General features: G+C 35.5%; 1 protein-coding gene across 1 annotated transcript in view; it reads left to right on the top strand.

The window, feature by feature from the left end:
• Nucleotides 1-329: 329 nt before the first annotated feature.
• Nucleotides 330-21,070, top strand: part of LOC131425264 (carbonic anhydrase-related protein 10) — a 236,478-nt gene continuing 215,737 nt past the window's right edge. The window contains exon 1 of the mRNA XM_058587009.1: nucleotides 330-1,003. The gene's annotated coding sequence lies outside the window, so the exon portion shown is untranslated. The remainder of the gene's footprint in view (nucleotides 1,004-21,070) is intronic.

Here is a 21,070-nt window from a genome sequence, read left to right on the forward strand (position 1 = left end):
TTTCTTGCTAAAATTTGTTAAACACGAACTTAGCAAAGCAAATCATTCGATTTGAATTGATTCACCTCACAGTTCGGACAATAGGTTACCATCTCGCGAACAAATTTCCACCGTGTTTCGATGCGATGTTTTTCCGGCTACATATATCGCGAAAGTGGCACTCACAAGGAAACGTAATGCACCCTAACTCAAAGGGAGCTCACTCTCACCGACTGCCGACTGCCGAGCAGCGTGTGCCGATAGTAAACATTTTACAACAAACACGAACCTTCGATGTCCTTCTGGTGCTGGTGGGCCAACGAGTAAACGGCGGGTGGAAAATTGTTTTAGTTTATGCTTAGCTTCGCTTTTGATCGGATGCGACTGTGGATTATCCCCGCGGATTAGGACGGTTGTTGTGCATGTGCTGTAAAGCCATCTGTGATGACTTGATTGCAGATCACCAGAGCAGCAAGATCGCATAGTGTCTGTGATTTTGGTGTATAACAATTTACTAGAACTAATTTAATCGTTGTGAACATAATAACTATAAGCTTCTTTCTAGGGGAGGGTCCAAGAACAGTTGATTCCGACATTCAATATCAAACTAATCCCAACTAAACTAAACCGTCGGTGGATTCGAAATTTGAAAACGTGACGCGAAGTTGGAAAGATTTTTCCTGCCGGGGATGTGCAGTAGCATGTCTTCAAAAGTATGTGGGTTGAAAAAATAACGCTCGCGCGCCAGAAGAGACGTGATGTGTGTATGATGGAGTTTTGATGAAGTGCTAGTATGTGTTTTTTTCATTTCGTCGTTTGTTGGTAAATTTAGTTTTTTACATACATGTGAATTTTAGCAAGAGTGGAAGAAATTTGTTCTTCGCTGTGCCAACCTGAAAAGTTATGCAAAAAAGTTGAAGTGCATCACTACGGCCGTAGTCTGGCGAGAGAATTGTAGTTCAAAGAACGAAAGATAGTTTCATTAGTGCCAAGCGTAAATGATGTGATTTTGTGCTGATTCAAAGTGAGTTTTGCTAGTTTATATATATTTATTTAATGCGACATCTTTGAAATGGTTCTAGTTTCGAGAGAATTTTTCTACGGGATAGTATTTTTTATTTTATTACCAGTGTACGATACGTGTTCAGAATTGAAACTGACAAGATATGCTTACGACAAATTGTTTCATCATTTGCAAACTGCAGTAAGAAAAGAAATTGATTTAATTATGGCTTCCGCTAGTATGTGCTGCCGATTATACTACAGATTTTGGCAATTTTAAAGAGAAATATCTTAACGTTCTTCGTTTAAATATCGTTTGCCCACGATTGTTATCATAATACAGTAAAGTGACGTGATGTAGTGCACAGTAGTCAAAATAGACCTACATACAAACAAGACAGTTTTACTTATATGTTGGCAGTTGAAGTTCTTTAATTGAATCTTAAAATGAAACATTTTTTGAAGGGTCGTGATTTGTTCACAATCAAGAAATTATTACTTTTTGATAAAATCATGATCGTTTGTAAAATTTACTTCTTTTCTGAATATTATGACACTTGAAGACTGGTAATAAAAGTAAAATTGACTGTCTAATAAACATAGTTTTCATATCTACTCACAATCGCATTTGATTGGGAGTGGTTTATTTGGTATTTAAAATGTCAAGAGTTTCCAGAACTACTTTGAAACCTGATTTTTCAATCCAGACCCGTAAGGACAATCGTCCCATTCAGCCACAACGTTATTGAATTTTATGCAGATCCGAGTTTCGACGCATGAAAGAAAGACAGCTCTACGGTAATATGCGTATATGGTAAAAGTATCAATTGTGTTACTGCTTTGGCTAAGCCTCTGTGCACAATATTTGAAAAATCTTTCGAACATGGTCTTTTTCCTGAGTCCATGGTCAAGTTTATAACAAAAAGATGTTTTCGTAGCAAGTGCTGATATAAGTCTGGTCTCGTTAGTAGTTAAAATATCAACTAGTATCAAAAAGAGAAATAATTTAGATACGATATGTTGATCGGGTTTTGGGGTTTGTGTTGAGACATAAAACAGCCTTGAACTCAATTTATACACATCACTACTAATGAGTAACAGACAGAGCGAAAAGCTGGCAATGCATGGAATAACGAAAAATGAACATTTTTCGAAAATGTATCGCTCAGAGGAAGAACCTTCACTCTTCTTCTTTCCGGGGAGACTACCAGCAGTTCTTTATGTTTTCTGCGTACAAGAAGAAAGATACTCGTAATGTTAGGAACTATGGTGGAATAACAAGTCCATCTACTGCTTCTAAATGTTTTGAAATAATTGTGAGCAAAGAGATGCTTTTTTTCTGAAACTTCAGCTCATAGCGTTCCATCGAGTACACAATCTAATGTATTTTGTTACCAAATTGATTGATAAATGCTCTAAATAAGCATGCAGGTAATGCCACAGACATAACTGGAGGACGTGAAGACGAGTAAAATTTACATGATTTTTTAATTGTATTATTTATTGAAATTTGAGTTAAAATTAAATTATTGAGCTTTAAATTTGGTGTTCAGCCACAAGTGGTGACTTTGCAGCTCTATTATATACATGATTTGGTTATTACCATGAAGACATCATTTGCTTCCACATGCATTTTGTGATTTTTGTGTAGAGAAAATTGTAAACCTACTTGTATTGTGTAATGGGGAGAAGGGAAACTTATATACTAACTTACTAACTAATACAGAGAGCGAATTGATTCAATTGAAGATTGCATTGATTTTTGTCGGAATCTGCTTATAATATTATGTGACATTACGTCTAATGATTCTATATTTGTAAGTCTGTAACTCGTTTGTACTAAACCAGGGAGGACGCTTCAAAATCATTTTCAGAATTTTATTCTGAATCCTTTGAAGCGTTTTCTTCCTGGTGGAACTTGACTTAAACGATGAAAAAAATCATCTTTTTTGCGAATTTTTCCAGAATTATCGTTCACAAAATAAATTCAACTGTTTTGCATGATAAAATGCATCATTCAAACAACATTTTTAAATTTTTTCGTGGAAAAATATTGAGAAATAAGTCGGTGAAGAGGTATCTTCGAAAACGCTTCATAAGAATCATGATTTGCGGTGTTCACTGTATCTCAGCGCAGACTAATCAGAAGTGAACAAATGAACGCAGCATAGTTAGAGTAGGAGTTTTTCTAGGCCCCAACGATTCTGTTTGATTTTTTTTAATTTTTGGTGGTTGTTCAAAGTGAAAACTACGATTTTTCACGAAAAAATCCGCCATTTTGTAGCTGTTAAACCTCCCCAAAGTAACAAACAACGAAAAGGAAAACGTGTTTTTTATCTGTAGAAAGTGTGTGCAAAATTTGAAGAAAATTGGCTTTGAGATTTTGAATGACGATGGACTTTCAAAACCTTCTTTCGAGAAAAATGCGTTTAAAGTTTTTTGTCTATAAATTCAATGGAAACAATTAATTATTCCAGGGAGCTCGCAGGGTCTAACATTTTCAAAAATCATATTTTTTCTTTTAGAATTTATTATAACGAAACATTTCATGAATGTTTTGTCAAGTTTTGAAGTCAATCGAAGTAGAAATCTTGAGCCTGTGCGCCAAGCTCTTGCTTCTTCGTAGAATGAGATAGCCATAGATACAGGTCCATAACTTCCAGAGTTTCGTTCCAATAGGCTTGAAAATTTCACAGAAAATTCTTCAAATGTTTTACTATAAGAGAATATACCCTACCCGCCCCTTAAGAAATAAAACGAAGCTATAATTAATCGAATTAGTTCTATATTCAACTATCATAGAGCTAATTGGCTGGATTACAGATCTCACATTGAAAATCATGTGGATCATGAAACTATTTTAGAAAATTCTGTGGACATCGACACAGCAATTGATATTTTGAATCATTATATTATCGAAGCTAGAAATCTTTCAGTTCCCAAAGCTCAAACTAAATTAATTTTTCCTATCATCGATGACAATCTTCAACTGCTCATTCGGTTGAAGAATGTTCGTCGACGACAATATCAACGTTCTCGTGATCCTACTATGAAAAAAATAACAGTTCGGCTGAAAAGTTCGTATCGTTTAATAGAAACACACATTTTTTTGCCAAAATTCGTTTTTATTATTCAACATAATTGCCATCAGAGGCGATACAGCGGTTATAGCAATCTTCCAACTTTTCGATACCATTTTTGTAGTACGATTTGTCCTTTGCCTCTAAATAGGCCTCAGTTTCAGCAATTACCTCTTCATTGCTTCTAAATTTTTTACCAGCGACAGGAAAAAGTCACTGGGGGCCAAATCTGGAGAATACGTTGGATGAGGGAGCAATTCGAAGCCCAATTCGTTCAATTTCAGCATGGTTTTCATCGACTTGTGACACGGTGCATTGTCTTGATGAAACAAAACTTTTTTCTTCTTCAAATGAGGCCGTTTTTTGGGAAATTTCGTCCTTCAAACGCTCTAAGAACGCTATATATAAGTCACTGTTGATGGTTTTTCCCTTTTCAAGGTAGTCGATGAAAATTATACCATGCGAATCCCAAAATACAGACGCCATAACCTTACCGGCCGATTGTTCAGTCTTTCCACGCTTTGGGTTCGGTGCAGTCCACTCAGCTGACTGTCTATTGGACTCCGGAGTGAAGTGATGGAGCCATGTTTCATCCATTGTTATATATCGACGAAAAAATCGGTTTTATTTCGATATAACAGCTCCAAACACTGCTCAGAATCATCAATTCGTTGTTGTTTTTGATCGATTGTGAGCTCACGCGGCACCCATTTTGCACAAAGCTTTCTCATGTCTAAATATTCGTGAATAATATGTCCAACACGTTCCTTTGATATCTTTAGGGTGGTTCGCTAAAGAAGTTGAACAAATTAAGCCATATTCTAAACCTTTCTGGAATCTTTCTAAGGTTTTTAAGAAACCTCAGAAACCAATTCCTGCTCTCAAGGAAGGAAATCAAATACTTTTTACAAATAGCGAAAAAGCTCAAAAACTTGCTCAGCAGTTCGATAGTGTACACAATTTTAATTTGAACGTTGTGAATCCTATTGAAAATGAAGTCTCACTGAAATATGATCATATTTAAACTCAAGTGTTGTTACAAGATGACATTACTGAGACGAATTTTAATGAAATGAAGGCAATTATTAGGAAACTAAAAACATAAAGGCTCCTGGTAATGATGGAATCTTTAATATTCTTATTAAAAATCTTCCCGATGTTGCCTTGAGACTCCTGGTTAAAATTTTCAACAAGTGTTTTTCATTAGCTTACTTCCCAAAAAGATGGAAAAACGCTAAAGTAATTCCTATCCTCAAATCTGATAAAAACCCAGCAGAAACATCAAGTTATCGACCAATTAGCTTACTTTCTTCTATCAGTAAACTTTTTGAAAAAATTATCTTGTTGAGAATGATGTCTCATGTAAATGAGAATTCAATTTTTTCACCAAAGCCGTTTGGATTTCGTCATGAACATTCATCAACTTATCAGAGTAACGAACATGATAAAAGCAAATAAATCTTCTGTGTTGTCCACTGGAGGTGCTCTTCTAGACATAGAAAAGGCATTCGACAGTGTTCGGCACAAAGGTTTAATAGCAAAAATGTCTGATTTCCAGTTTCCTATTTATTTGATCAAAATGATTCAAAATTATTTAACAGATGGTACTCTTCAGGTTAGCTATCAGAATTGTAAATCTGAATTGCTACCCGTACGAGCCGGTGTTCCGCAGGGTTCGAGCGTAGCTCCAATCTTGTATAATATTTTCATTCAGTGATTATCTGTTAAAATGGAAAATTAAACCAAATGCAGCAAAAACGCAATTTATGATCTTTCCTCATAAGCCAAGAGCTTCTTTTCTTAAACCAAACAATAATCACATTCTCAAATTGAATGGTTTGGAATTGACATGGTCTGATCAAGCTAAATACTTAGGTTTAACGTATGACAAAAAACTCACTTTCAAGGATCACATTGAAGGAATCCAGGCAAAGTGTAATAAATATATTAAATGTTTATATCCTCTTATAAACAGAAATTCTAAGCTCTGTCTAAAAAACAAATTGTTAATTTATAAACAAATTTTCAGACCAGCCATGCTTTATGCAGTACCAATTTGGTTAAGTTGTTGTTCCACCAGGAAGAAAACGCTTCAAAGGATTCAGAATAAAATTCTGAAAATGATTTTGAAGCGTCCTCCCTGGTTTAGTACAAACGAGTTACAGACTTACAAATATAGAATCATTAGACGTAATGTCACATAATAATATAAGCAGATTCCGACAAAAATCAATGCAATCTTCAATTGAATTAATTCGCTCTCTGTATTAGTTAGTAAGTTAGTATATATAAGTTCTTTTTCCCCATTACACAATACAAGTAGGTTTAGAATTTTCCCTACACAAAAATCTCAGAATTGCGGAAGCAAATGATGTCCTCATTGTAACAACCAAATCATATATATATATATATATATATATATATATATATATATATATATATATATATATATATATATATATATATATATATATATATATATATATATATATATATATATATAAGAGAATAAACGAATGTCATTGAATTCAATTTTATTTAAGAAAATATGCAATTTTCACAGCCAATAGTGCAGAAATACCGTGCCGGTGTTGTAATAATGTCAATAATAATAATAAAAGTAATAATCCTACTACATGTTTTATGCTGCTGATTCATGCTGTTTAGCTTCACTTACATATTCAGAAGCAACAGAAACGCAGGTTGGCTTCGTTTACTAGATTTCGTCTAATTGGTTTAATCGAAATAAAGCATGAAATAGTAAGTCTAGGTTTAACTAGGTTCAAAACTGTTCTGATTTGTAGGTCATATTTGTTGCTGGCAAACAAACCAACTGCGGCTATTCCGGTAATCTGAATCCGGTTTTGGAAGAATTGGAAATGGTGATTAAAAACTGCAAAAAGGTCTCAATCGCTTTCCTTCAAGATGGCCAAATCGATGTCCACAAAATTATAGGTTCAAAGGAAAAGTCTTACAGTTTCATACGGAATTCCTGAATTTACTTCCGGGTCCGGAACTACATGGTAATCAGGATTTGTAGAGTTTGTTAGATTAGTTCCGAATACAGTTTCCTATTTCTATTCAATGAACGGTTGTTTTAGCGAATTCCACAGTAATATTTATGATGATATGATGATATAATATTAGAAAGGCATCATTACACCACTAGGTGGATTAAAACAGGTTTTTTCTTAGAGGATACATTGACATCATATAATAATTAGTGTATACCTCTATCGCTGCTGAAATGATATCTATCGCTCCCACTTATGTCGTCCTTTCTTCCAGACAGCATATGAATAACAACTGGGCAACTTTAAAACTATGAGCAAGTTGTTTTGGTGCTGGCGAATAGTTTTAAATTGGTGTTTTTTTTCGCTTGATACCAAACTTAACCTAGTTTGTACCCTTACTGCTGCTAAACCGCTTGTCTGAAGCCAGTTTCGAACCTAGTCTCGACGTCATTGAACTGAAAATCGAGTCAATTTCTAACCTGGTTCTTATATATTGCTCACACCCCGTTGCAAAGTGGAAATTAAACACAGTTTCGTGAAAATTGTTTGTTTGATCAAACCACCCTGCGTCTGTTCAAATTCCTCAAGTAAAAAAGACCTTAATGGAAACGACAAAATTTAGTGATATAAATTTCCTACACGTACTCACAGAATCTGAGGAAATTATGTAATGAATGATACTTTTACGTTTTAATGAGCCTGGGGGCAAGATTTATTTGTGTGCCCCTTACTAACTAAATGACCTTTTTTGCTCAGCGGGTCTCGTCAAGGGCCCCTAAGACCGTGGGCTCGGGGGAACGTGCCCCTCTGTAACTATTTTAAGTATTGATGTTCAACCAATGGCCCATTAGTCACATTAGTTTCCGATTAAAAATCAACAAAATTTAATTTTCATTTCAGTTTGATTATTTGTGGACGTCTTAGAGATATCTAGATTGACTCTAACCATAAAACGTTTTTGTTTTTGAATCCGGCTGATTCATAAATGTATAAATTTTTCATGCAGTGATGAACTTCTAAGTAGTGTTGAGAATCTCTTAATGGGAGTGATATGAATGTAATATTCATTCGTAAAAAAATTTCGAAATATCACAAACAGTGAATAATACTCATTAAAAGCTGAAAATTAGTATCACAACTACGTAAAATATTATATAATAACACATTGTTCCCGGGTCTAACACATAGATGGCACTAGTTTTATTGCAGTCATCTTTTTTCAGTAAATACTAACCTTTAAAAGACAGCTGTTATTTTTTTTCAGAACAATGGATCAAAAATAATTTCGTGTTTTTATTCTATACTGCTTCTTGATGAACAAAATACCGTTCAAGCGAATCAATGGCTTGAAAAGTATTATGGAGACTCCGTTCCATCAGAAACAACAATAAAACGTTGGTTTGCTGACTTCAAACGTGGTCGCAGAGACACCAAATAAGGCGGTAACACCAGAAAACATTAATAAAATCCACAAAATCGTTTTGAGTGATCGAAAAGTGAAGTTGCGTGAGTTAGCTAACATCGTAAAGATACTGAAGAAACATGTTGGCTTTATATTGCATGAGCATTTGACTAATGTCGTTTTCGTTTTTAAATTGCACTACACCGGTGAAGCGAAAGCTGCTCCTAAACCGTTCGTTTTTACCAGATGCACTACACCAGTGCCACACTTTTTCTGCACCGATACAACTGGTGTAGCACTCATCAAAAATTTGGTGTAGTTCTGTGCAATGGAATCGTTTATTGTAGTCAATGGTTACTGTTTATGTTTTCGTCATTTTTGTTCGTTTATTCATGGCTCAGTTTAGCACTGCACCGGTGTAGTGCAAATTAAAAACGAAAGCGCCTTAAGAGAAAGCTCTGTTTGCTTACTGTTGACCTGAAACGAAAACGTGTTGACGATTCTGAGCAGTGGAAAAACTACATGAATCGAACTTCGAGTTGCTCTCACATCCACCGTATTCACCAGATTTGTCTCCCAGCGACTACTGGCTGTTCGCATTCCTGAAAAAATGGTTATTGCTGAAAATGAGGCCTAAATTGTGATATTGAAATGTTAGAGCGGCACTTGAATGATTGCGTTGCTCTTTATGGAGATTACGTTGATGAATAAAGTTAATTTTGAACCAAAAAATCGTGTTCTCTTTGTCAAGCCCGGGACTTTTCAGCCCATGAGTTACAACAAAGACTAAGAATAAATTATGAATTTCCTTTAGGAATTCTATTCTTTGAAAAATATTTTTATGTTCTGATTTAAAGATATTCTTGTTTTAATTTAATAGAATATTCTATTCTTTTAATAAAAACTATACACAATGAAATTGGGAATTACTTAGGAACGCTCTCAAATTCGAAATTTATGACATCACTTAATAATTAAATGCCAAAATATTGTTTCCACAAAGTATATTCAATTAAGTGAAATAAACAAATTTGTGTTTTACTGCATTTGTGCTTTTTATTGAAACATAGCATTACTTGTGGTGAAAGTCAAATACATGATCTATAAAATTGTTTCAACTTTTTTACGGAATGTTCAACTGTAAATGAAAGGTATTTGAAAAATCCAGTCTGTGATATTTTAGTATACCATCTTACCTTCATTGTGAATTTTTGAAAAGATTCTTTAGTGATTTATACATATAAATTGAACTTGAATATTTGTTGACATTTGGCCCAAAGCATCTTCCATGTCGGGTGTCTTATGCCATGTGTCAACATAATTAAATTTATCATTGTTTCAACTGATAAAACTGAATTATACTGTTCCTTGTAAAGAGAAAAATGATTAAGGTGGTATTTGCTCACAAATTCATATTTTTACTAGTAGTTATATCGTAAATTATGATGTATAACGTAATGCAAGTAAGAATGAAAAAAAAATATTTCAAGCGAAATTGATTTCTACACATGACACAATACAATCACTTAACGTTTATTTTTTTACTGATTTTCTAAGTGTTAAGGACTTCATTCGTTTTTTGTCCGAAATGGCACCTTTCCGGACCGTTGCAGATTTTTGTCTTTTTTCTCTGTTCATGAGCCCAAGGCTGTCTTCTGCTCTGTGGCCCACCCGATTGTGCATTCTCAGAGCTCTAAATATCAAGTCATACGCCGACTCAAGGCTGTCGATTCTTTCCTAGATAGTTTTCCAATTCTCTAGTTAGTATATTTTCACCCAAAACATAGAAATCTGAACGTTTGCTTCTGATTTGGAGTCATATCTATATCTTAATGAAATATAATTATCAAGATTAGATATAATTATGAGAGATTTGGTCATTTTAATTTTTTTTAAGTGTTTAATTAAGAAGGGAGAACTGCATTTGAAGGTGTTAAGAATGATTAGGGCAAACCCAAGACTGTCGGATTATGATATCACCAAGAAATGCAATACCATCATCATCAGGAGGATTTATAAATGAGAAGAATTTCTAAGCAACTTGTCTGGGCATATTTTTTAATTCTATTAAAGTAAGGATTATTATTATTAGTTCTGCCAAGGGTTCAATAATCTAGCTAAGCCCACTATAAAATCATTTTAAAAATTTGATACTCTTGCATTTCAAAAACTTACCACTCAATAGCTTGCATTTTGCAATCAAATTGATAGTATTGTAAAGTGCAGGCAAGGTTTGAAAACGTGTGACACTTATAGTTGAAGATTGATTTATGTCACAAATTTCACCAAGCAGAATATGATGTATCAATCAAGATTCGTTTATAGTCCGAGTTTAAGAGCTTAATGAAATTCTCAAAATTCAAAAGTGTGAATCAGTTATGGTTTTGCAAAGAGCTACGTTTACAGAATATTCGATTCAATTTTCTCGAAAACAAACCAGTCAACAATTCCAATAACACACAAATCTCTTTAGCCTTCATCCTTAGTGTCCACAGGAAAACGACCCATATCGTTATCATAATCGTTCCTCTCCCTCGCTGTTATCACCGACATCCATCAGAGACGAAGCTTTTCTAAGCCGCCTGGGAATGAAGCAGACGAATTGTGTATCCCACCCACTCACTTACACATCCTTAGAACGGTGTTTGGCTTACTTGCGCCTCCTTCTTTCGACTAGAGCGGAAGCAGCTCCCATCAGCGCCTCCTTCTTTATTCCATCTCTGTATCAAAATTCCGCCCATCCATCCAGTAGGAGGTTTGTAGAATACATTGGTATTTCATGTAATTTCAACCTCAGAAGAAAGGAACCTGTTTTTGTGTTTAGTCTGGTTTTGTGAACCGAATTGAAAGGCTCTAGGATTTGTATCTGCACTACTTTTCATATTTATTTTTTTACGATTGTGAGCAAACTCCCAGAAGGTGCTGTTTCAAAAACCATTCAAGTAACCATTTTTTGTTTAACAAAATAAAACACTTTTTAGATGAACTGTAAAGCAAACTTTGCCTCTTCCCTGGGAAGTGTGTCGGTAAAGTTCTTAAATGGATGCCCGGAACTTGAATAAAGTTGCTCGTCGGCCGCACAACCGCGGAAGTGGGCAAATCCTTTTTCGTCTGCTCATTAGCTCCCGGACGGCACGAAGTCACTAATCTTCTGCTGGCCAAGTCAGCATCGAATGTGGAAGGCTGTATGCATAATAAGTTTTTAATCTATTGCGATTAAAAACTTTTCCACTTGGCACCTTTATGGTGTGGCAAGCGCAGGCATTCGGAATCTTTTGCCGTGAAAGTGTTAACTTTAAAAATTGCTAACCACTAGAATTGTTACTTCTGATGAACGGAGGATGTTTCGGTGTTTATTGGTTGATGATTTTTTGTTCATTTTCTGTAACGGATAGAACAACAGGTTAAATTAGGAATATATGACTACGGTAATATTTTCGATAGACTTTTGACATACTTCATGAAACATTACCGATCTGTTATGATAATACTTCATTATCAATATGCTATCGAACGAGCGCTATATTTGAGAAAGTAAAATCGTCGGCATCACAATACAAAGCTTTTTGGTTTCGTATTAGAAGAATATCTAAAGTGCTTGGGTTAGTGTTTATATGACAAACTAGGAGTCTTCTCAGCGAAATCTAAATGTGAAAAAGGAGAACGAATTAGTTAGTCTGAGCAGGATATGGGTTTTCTGGTGTGTCGTGTATGATACTGAAATAAATCACATTAATTTTTCGAATGTTAAAAGATGATTTCGAACCGCAGGGCCGGGTGTTATATACCAATCGATAAGTTCGACGAACTGAGAATATGTCCGTATGTGTATGTGTGTGGGTCTGTATGTGTGTTGTCAACAAAGAGGTCGAGATCTCAGAGATGATTTAACCGATTTTGATCAAACTAGTCGCAAATGAAAGGTCTCCTCGTCACCTTGAACGATATTGAATGATTTTGAGATCGAATATTTACTTTTTGAGTTATACGAAGTTTTATGTCAAAATTTGTTTTTTGACAATATCTGTCACAATTGACCTTGAAAACAAAATATTATTTTAGACTTAGATTCCGCACGGTAATCGCTGCCGTGGTTGATGAGCCTGACGGTATTGCAAACATCATCAGATACAATCAATTTGCGTTACAATTTGATAAAGATATGTGTTACAGTTTTTAGCTTCATTATTGAATCAAATGAATAAGATATGGAACGACTTGAATAAGATGTTGATTGTATTACGCGCCAACATCCGGGGATGGAGAGGCCAGTGGGGCTTAATTGAGCTCTGTTTTATGTTTAATTTTCATACTACCGGCCCTTATTACCAGTGTGAAATGGAAATTAAATGAAGTGAACGTATCCCAATTGGGTTTCACACGATGACATCAAACGAACGGTAAATACAGTCCATCTTTGATGTTTATTGGTGGTTTGGGTACCATGGAATACTGTGAAATGAGATAGAATAGAATAAAATAATACAGACTGAACAAATGAGCAAACCACTGATAGTTGTCAAACGATGTTCATCTAGTTGATTTTGTAAGGATGTCTAATGGGTGAGTTGATGTGTGAGTGAAATGTAAGAGGAAGTGCATGCAAGAACGGTAATAAAGGCCACCATTTCAGCTCATGACTAACGATCGACCAATAGTAGAGACAAAAGTAGGGTAATGGTACCCTCTTTATCTCTCCTCCATTAGTCATCGCATATACGAAAACCATTAGTTAGAGTGAGATCTGTTGTTTCTGTTCGATAGATTGACTTCTAGAGTGAGATAAAATTAGGGGCATTCGCTTCGAGTTTTCCCGTCGCTATAATATCAGTATTGAAAAATTTTCGAACTACTTTTTCTGCGGTATAACTTCACAAACCGAAGTAAAGATATTGTGTTGGATTTTATCATAGTTCATTGATTGAAGGTCGAGTAATCGGTAAATTAACAATGTGACTCTATTGATGAGATGACTATTGGTACATTAACTCTAAGTAAAATATATTAGAATTGTATTCTTCCGGCCGTGTATCCCACCGCTGTCACCACTTGCATAGCTTCCGGCCGAGCGGTGGCGGAAGAGGAATAACGAAGAGGATGTTTCTTTCAGTTCTATACGGAGTAATACTCTTCAATTCGGTTTCTCTATGTACTTGAGTTTAATATCACGAATTTCACCTTTTTTTTGAGTTTCAAATCTTTTTGTGATTTTCACACATTTACACCATTCCACACCGACTTTACATTAGAATTGGAACCTTTTAACTTTCACCGTAAATTCTGTGCAGTTATGCTACAACCATAGTATGTTGAGTTATTTCTTTAATTTGACTCGTAGTTCTATTGCATACTCCACTAGTTTGTAAATCTATTCACAACACTTCATGGTGAACTCGTCGGATATATGTCTCCACATTTTCTTGTTTACATTAATAAAAGAAGTTATTCTTCAACACGTACTTTTGTGTCACGAACAATGGCTGTGTCTAACTATTTTTCTTTTGCGTGTGACTATCAAACCTGCACATGAAACTGTTAAATCTTCACTCATTACAGCAATCTTTCACTCAATTCTTTAGATGCCTTCAGAAATCTATTATATATCCCATTATAAACAATATTTCTTACTTGATTTTGAGGTCACTTGATACTCAAACCCAATAAGGTGAAATTGAACCATAATACAAAATTATAATGCGAACCATTTGTGTAATTTCGGCGAACTACCTCAAGCCTCACAATGCACGCATATTTCTATGGCTACTGTATTATACTCCGAACTGAACTAACTCGAATACTCGAAGCAAAAAATACTTAATCTGTCTACGGGTCGACTCCCGAGACTCGCGCCTATCTACCGCACTCTGTAAAACTGAACTGCTAATTTGTCTACGGGCCGACGCCCGAGACCAACGGCTATTTACCGCGCACTCGTTAAAATTGAACTGCTCACTAACTCTCCCCAACTAGGGGTTTTTAAGCTCTTAACATTTACTTTCGGGTGAAGCCCGAAGATTTTAGTACAAGCCGAGCTTGTGATTTCAAGTAGAAAGTTCATCCGACTTTCTTCCGAAGTTCTACCTAAAGTCGAGACCACTGTCGCTAGGCCAGAGGCAGTGACCAGTGTCCGTGAAAATAGCTTTGTTTTTCTACAACATTACTGTGCTGACTAATGCTCGGGACTGTCTATGGTTTTATAACAGTGACCAGTGTCCGTGAAAATACATTTTTGTTATTGCTCGTCGCGTTTACGCTGACATGAAGGCTTGCCTGAAATGTGACGAGTTTTTCCTTCACGACTAGGTTGCTGTTCTTGCAATGTCGTTATTCCTTCATGGCTCCCTATTTTATTCACAATACTAACATGTTCGAAGGAAAATTTGCTAAGGGCGCTGCATGCCCCCTTACTTACTGAGCTTGATGTTACCTGAAGGGTAAACATCAAGTCGGATGCGTTGGTTTATAACATTAAAGTTTGTAGCTGGGTCACAAATTTCCGTATTTACAATTGCCAATTGGTTTATTTTTCGTTGTTGGTTATACGTTAGTTAAATTTCCTAACCTTACGATGGTCCGTGTGTGTGTGTTCTCCTCTGACGCCATCCTGCTCCATGGTATGCTTCTATTGTTGCTTTATCTGTGGGAGTGATCGAACGGTTGCTAGTCTCGGACTCTGGGTTCCGTGTCGTTCTCGTTCCTAATAGCTCGTTCTTCTGTGTTGGTGATACGTAGTAGGGCTTCTCATTGCTTATGTACTCGCTTCATTGGGCATAGTTGAAAATTGATCGTTGACTCCTTTGCATTTTGGACATCATCGGGATTACTGTCAGTAGTAATATTGGTATTTTGTATTGTTGCTTCTCATCATGGCTTCTCGTTTGGTACAATGTGTTGAGGCTCCTAGCAGCTTTTATGCATTGCATTTGATTTCGTGGTTATCTTCTTCGTAGTGTATTTTTAAACAACCAACTGTTTAATTATTTTTCACGTATTAATAAGCTTTGATTTTCATATATTGGTTTATGGTACTCAGTTGAGCTTTTGCCGATGCTCACTGAATAAAATATGGGGTAGCAATTTGTAACGTTGTGGCATACCCATGCAAGTCATATTTAACTGTGTTGACTGCATTTACTTCCTTCTTGTTTGGTTATCAGTTGTACTTGTTGATGTAGCCATTTGTAGCATTGCCATTATTTCGATTTGTTATCACGTCTTCCATATAAAACTTTTTCGTAATTTTCTCTGCCTCGATTTTTTTTTCAACTCGTAATTGCCTCGATTTTCAACTCTGCTGTTCTTCCTTCTGACGTCTTGGTGATTCCCCGGTTCCCTTTGTCTTCAACTTGCCACCGCATCCGATCACACCCTCTCGTTCTCTTAGGTAGCTTGGCTAAGCTACTGACATCCTTCTGCGACGACTAATTTTCGGGCACACACACAATTTGGGACTCCAAAAAAAAAACTCCTATTCGTTTTTGCATGATTCTGCGCCTGTAATTTAATCTATTTTCTATGAGTGTTATTATTATTTTATATACGTATTTTTTCATAATTTCATTGTACATCGTATACAATTTTTCGTTATCGTGCATGTTCTTTCTATTAGTTGAATCTATGTGTTTTTTTTCTATGCATTTAAATGTTTCTGCGATCTATTTATTCGTCTATATGTTATCTCGTGTACTTTTCCATTAATCGACAACCCGTCTGTCGACAATACGTCTGTCTGTGGATATAAAATTGTTATTAAAGTTGCGGCATGCGAATGCTTGTTGCAGGTTATAATAAATCTTTTCTAAACCTGTTTTTTTTCTAAATTTTTCCCGCAACTAGCTTCTATACCGTGTTCATTTTAATGGTGTCTTACCATCCTTGCTTGCGTAGCTTCAGAAGCCGTCCTTCCATCTGGTCGGTTGTGTAGTGCTCATGCCGCAGCTTCTCTCCCCCACTACTTGAGCTGGTTCTTTCGGCACGTGTTCCTGTTTTTCCTTTCTAAAAATAGACTCAAATCTGGGTTTTAATATTTTTCCAATAATAACGGTAACCCATAAAGTATTAAAATATTATTAGTTTGTTAGTGGCAGAGTTTTCATATATAAGTATTTTTGTAATCCCCCATGAATTCTTTGGTATATAATATTTTAATTATTTGTTGTATCCTACTTTCATTGTGTTTTCGTAACTTTTACATGTCCATATTGTCGTATCTGTATTTTATTGACATTTTGATTTGAGTGCGTAATTTGCACTTAAGAAATCCTCAATTCATTCATATTGTATGCATCTTTCATTTTTTTCATTCCGGGGTCGCGATCCCCTTGTCCGCACACACTTGATCACTCATACTAGTATCATTGCATAAATGCATACATTATATAGAAATTATTTGCTGGCCAGCGTCGTTTTGATAGTCTGTTCGCTTGTGTCTTATCCTTTTCTTGTCGTATCAGTCATATTTCATCACTATTTTACATTTATTTTTTTATTCGAAGTATTCTTTTAGTATATTTCCAGTGTTAGTTTTATGCTATTGAATGATAAACCATTTTATTTCACCATAGAAATTCTCCTTATTTATAACATTGTTTCCGTATTCTATACCATTATGTTTACCTCCCTTGTGTAATGTGCTCTTCTTTTTTTCTAAACGCAACTTTTCCCCAGTTCATTTTTAATTTGTAGCATTATAGCTTCCTCCCAAAAACACATTTTGCTCACATCTATAATCTTCCTCTTGAATTTAACTTTTTTATTTTCTTATGACCAGCACGGTATTGCTGTGTATGACATGATTCCCATGTTTATGAAATATTTGAATATTCTAGATTGGTTGACTCATCTAGGATCATTAGAATCCCATATTTTCCCATAGTTTGTTTCCACTTTGTATTACTTCAACCATATGTTTGAGTTTCTTTAAGTATACTCTCTCTTTTTTCTTCTTCATATGTTTTCCCCCCATTATATATCTTCTTTGACAATGTAACCTATTGCTTTATTGTCCCTCTGATGTATCTTTATTATTATCAGTTTATAATCATCAGTTTCACCTTATTTTTTTTTCTTCGTTTGGTGTCCATTTGTTTTCATTGTGTTTGTTTCATCGCAGAAGTATAATTTTATTTCTTATTGACTCTCGTACTTTTTTTTTAATAACATCGTAAAACATGTGTATATTACCCTCTTAACGGTTTTAATATCCTTCTGCTCGCAATCATGTTTATTTTTCGTGTTCGAATTGATTCATTTCGACTTTCATCTTACATATTTCGTTGATATTTTTCTCTTCTTGGTATATTTTTCATGGTTTTATCTTATCCATTGTTTTCCTCACACTGTGGTTTTAAGTTTTTCGTTGAATTCTTATGTCAACGTATCATTGTATGATGTTTGCTGTTAATTTCTTTTATAACTGTATCCTATTTTTCTTTATTTCAATTACTCTCAGGGTTTCAATTTGCCTTATGTTTTAAATATTATTCCTTTGTATTTAGTTTTTCGATGAAACTTTTAGTACAATATGTTTATTTTCGTGTATCACTTTGTATACATGTTGAATCTTTTTATTACTTTTCTAATGTTTCTTGGATAATTTCTTAATCATCTCAATATTCTGTGATAAGGTTCAGTTTCTCAATCCGTATACTTTTTCAATCGGTTATTGTGAACCTTTTCTAGTCTATTCCCATTCTTTATAGTTGTTGTTTGCTCACTAGGAAGAGCAACTACTTCATACGGTCCTCTCCAAAGTGATTGCAATTTTTGTCCTGCGCCTGTGGGATTGGCTTTTACTAGCACTAAGTCTCCCCACATTGGCTGCCATTCGTTGGAGTTTTTATCATATAATTCTTTGCGCTTGTGTTTAGATGCAATTAGATTCTCCCGGGCTTGATGGTGAAGTCGTTTAAATGTAGATCGCATTTCATTGACGTAGTCCTCATAGTAGAGACCATCATTATCGTATTTGTAGACGGAGTTTGGGATGTTCGCCCGTCTTCCGTATAATAATTCAAACGGTGTATAACCCGTTGAGGAATTTACAGTAGTATTATATTCGAAACTGAAGAATGGGAGTAATTGATCTCATGTTTTCGGTTCGTTGCCTACGTATTGTCTTAAATAGGTTTTTAGTTCCCTATTCGATCGTTCCACCAAGTTTGCTTGTGGATGATATGTACTCGTAGTAATTTTTTTAATTTTTAAAATTTTACATACATTTTTCATAAGAGAACTAACGAAATTGGTTCCATTATCGGTTACCAATTCGACGGGTGTTCCATATTTACAAATATAATTATTCACGAAAGTTTGCGCAACCGTGGCACTCTCTTGATTTTCCATCGGTGCTACAATTAGATATCTAGTCAGATCGTCTTGCATCACAAGTCCGTATCTGTTCCCCCATTCTGACTCGGGTAAAACCACTATGTCCATATACAATTTCTCGAACGGTTCGGACGATGTCGTGGTAATTCTCATTGGAATTTTGTTCGCTCGACCGATTTTGTTTTTCTGGCACGAGCTACATTGTTTAACATAATTTTCAATATCCTTCCGCATATTAGTCCAATGGAATAGTGGACTCATTCTTTTCAACATTCGTTTGCTTCCAACATGTCCGCTTAGAGGAGCATCGTGGAATTCTTTCAATATAGTTTCGCGGTCTTTTTCTGGCACCCACATCCTATCCTTTTCAGGTGCGTATAGTGTAAAAATTTTATCAAATTTCTCGGCAATAAATCTCAACACATTTGCCTCAGGGGTTTTCTGCATGTTTCGAAAAGAGATAATTTGAATGTTCTTTGCATTTTTCAGGTCTTCAGGGCAGTTAGTGAATGCATCTACTAACCCATCTATTAGAATTCTTGTATCGGTTATTGATCTACTCGAGCCATTTAGAACCAATCCCCATATTTTACGATCTGGAATTGAAAATACTCTTCCATTTAGGTAGTCTTTTAACCCGTGTGGTAAGAGTATCAGTTCGGCTAGTTCTTTATATGCTGATCTACTGTTTACTATTACGAAAGTACCATCAAAATCACTTTCGTTAGTTTTTTGTTTAGAAAATTTCAGCAGATCAAATTTGATGTCATTGTTATTTATGCATATTTCATATTCTTCGAAATATGAGAGTGCTCCCAAATCTTCCTTTTCGTCCCATCCAAAGTCGATGTTTTCCAATCCGTCCATGTGCGGATTCCATTCTGTCTTTTGTTTATTTCTAAATAACGTAAACCTGCCTGATTCGTCTTTCAGTTGTTTTGGGGAAGTTGTTTTATTTTCCGCGTCTTTCCGCTTCGCAAGTTCATTTTTCTCTGTTTGCTGCTGTTGACGCTTTTGCTGTCTAGTGACTATTGAAATAGGGTGTAAGGGCTCGGCCTGTTCGGGCAGTCTGGATAAAAAGTCTGCCACAACATTGTCTTTGCCTTGTTTATAGCGAATGTCCATTTCCAACCCTTGAAGTTTCAGACGTAAACGCGTTAGCGTAGGCGAAGTTTCTTTTAAATGCCATATTGAAATTAGCGGTCTATGATCAGTGTATATAATAAATCTCTGATTATAAATAAAATGTTTGAAACGGTTCACTGCCCATACGATGGCTAGCAACTCTTTTTCAATCGTATGGTACTTTCTTTCAGCACCTACTAGACCTCTGCTTGCATATGAAATAGGCCTGTCGATCGATTTTTCATTCGAGAGTACTGCTCCAATAGCGTACTCGCTTGCATCTGTCGTGATCACGAACGTATCTTTATAGTTCGGTCTAACTAACAGTGTGTCAGAAGTTAAAAAATTCCGCAATTCCTCAAAAGATTTTTGACACTCTTCTGTCCAAGTAAACTTAACATTCTTTCGCAAGAGATCGTTCAAAGGTTTACGTTTCTCTGCTATGTGAGGTATGAATTTTCCATAAAAATTTACTGTTCCTAAAAATGACCGAACACCTTTGACTGTTTTTGGTGCCGCCATCTCTTTAATTGTTTTTATATTGTCCTCCATAGGACGAATACCTTCTTTGTCAATTACATGTCCTAAATACTTTATTTCATTTTTCAAAATTTGGCATTTACCTGGCTCGACTTTTAGATTATGTCGACGGAGAGCCTCTAAAACTTTGCGTAAGTTTTCATTGTGTTCTTCGATAGTAACACCGAAAACAATTATGTCATCCAGATAGACGATTGCTTTAACCCCTTCTATCTCATAAAGTACCGTATTCATTAATCTTTGGAACGTCGACGGGCTGTTACGCAGGCCCATAGGCATTCTTGTAAATTCAAAGTGCCCTTTTGGAGTTGAGAACGCTGTCTTGGCTGCATCTTTTGAGTTGATTGGCACTTGGTAAAACCCTGATTTTAAATCCAAGGTAGAAAAATATTTACTGTTTCCAAGATTATCTAGAATCTCATCAATTAGTGGAATTGGGTATACAAATGGCTTCGTAACTAAATTTAAAGCCCTGAAGTCAACCACGATTCTGTATTTCTTGTTACCAAATTCATCGTCCTTCTTGGGAACACATAGGACTGGTGCATTCCACGGACTTTTGCTAGGCCTTATGATACCTTGTCTACGCATTTCTTCAA

The sequence above is a fragment of the Malaya genurostris genome, chromosome 1 (assembly GCF_030247185.1).
Source record: "Malaya genurostris strain Urasoe2022 chromosome 1, Malgen_1.1, whole genome shotgun sequence".
NCBI lineage: Eukaryota > Metazoa > Arthropoda > Insecta > Diptera > Culicidae > Malaya > Malaya genurostris.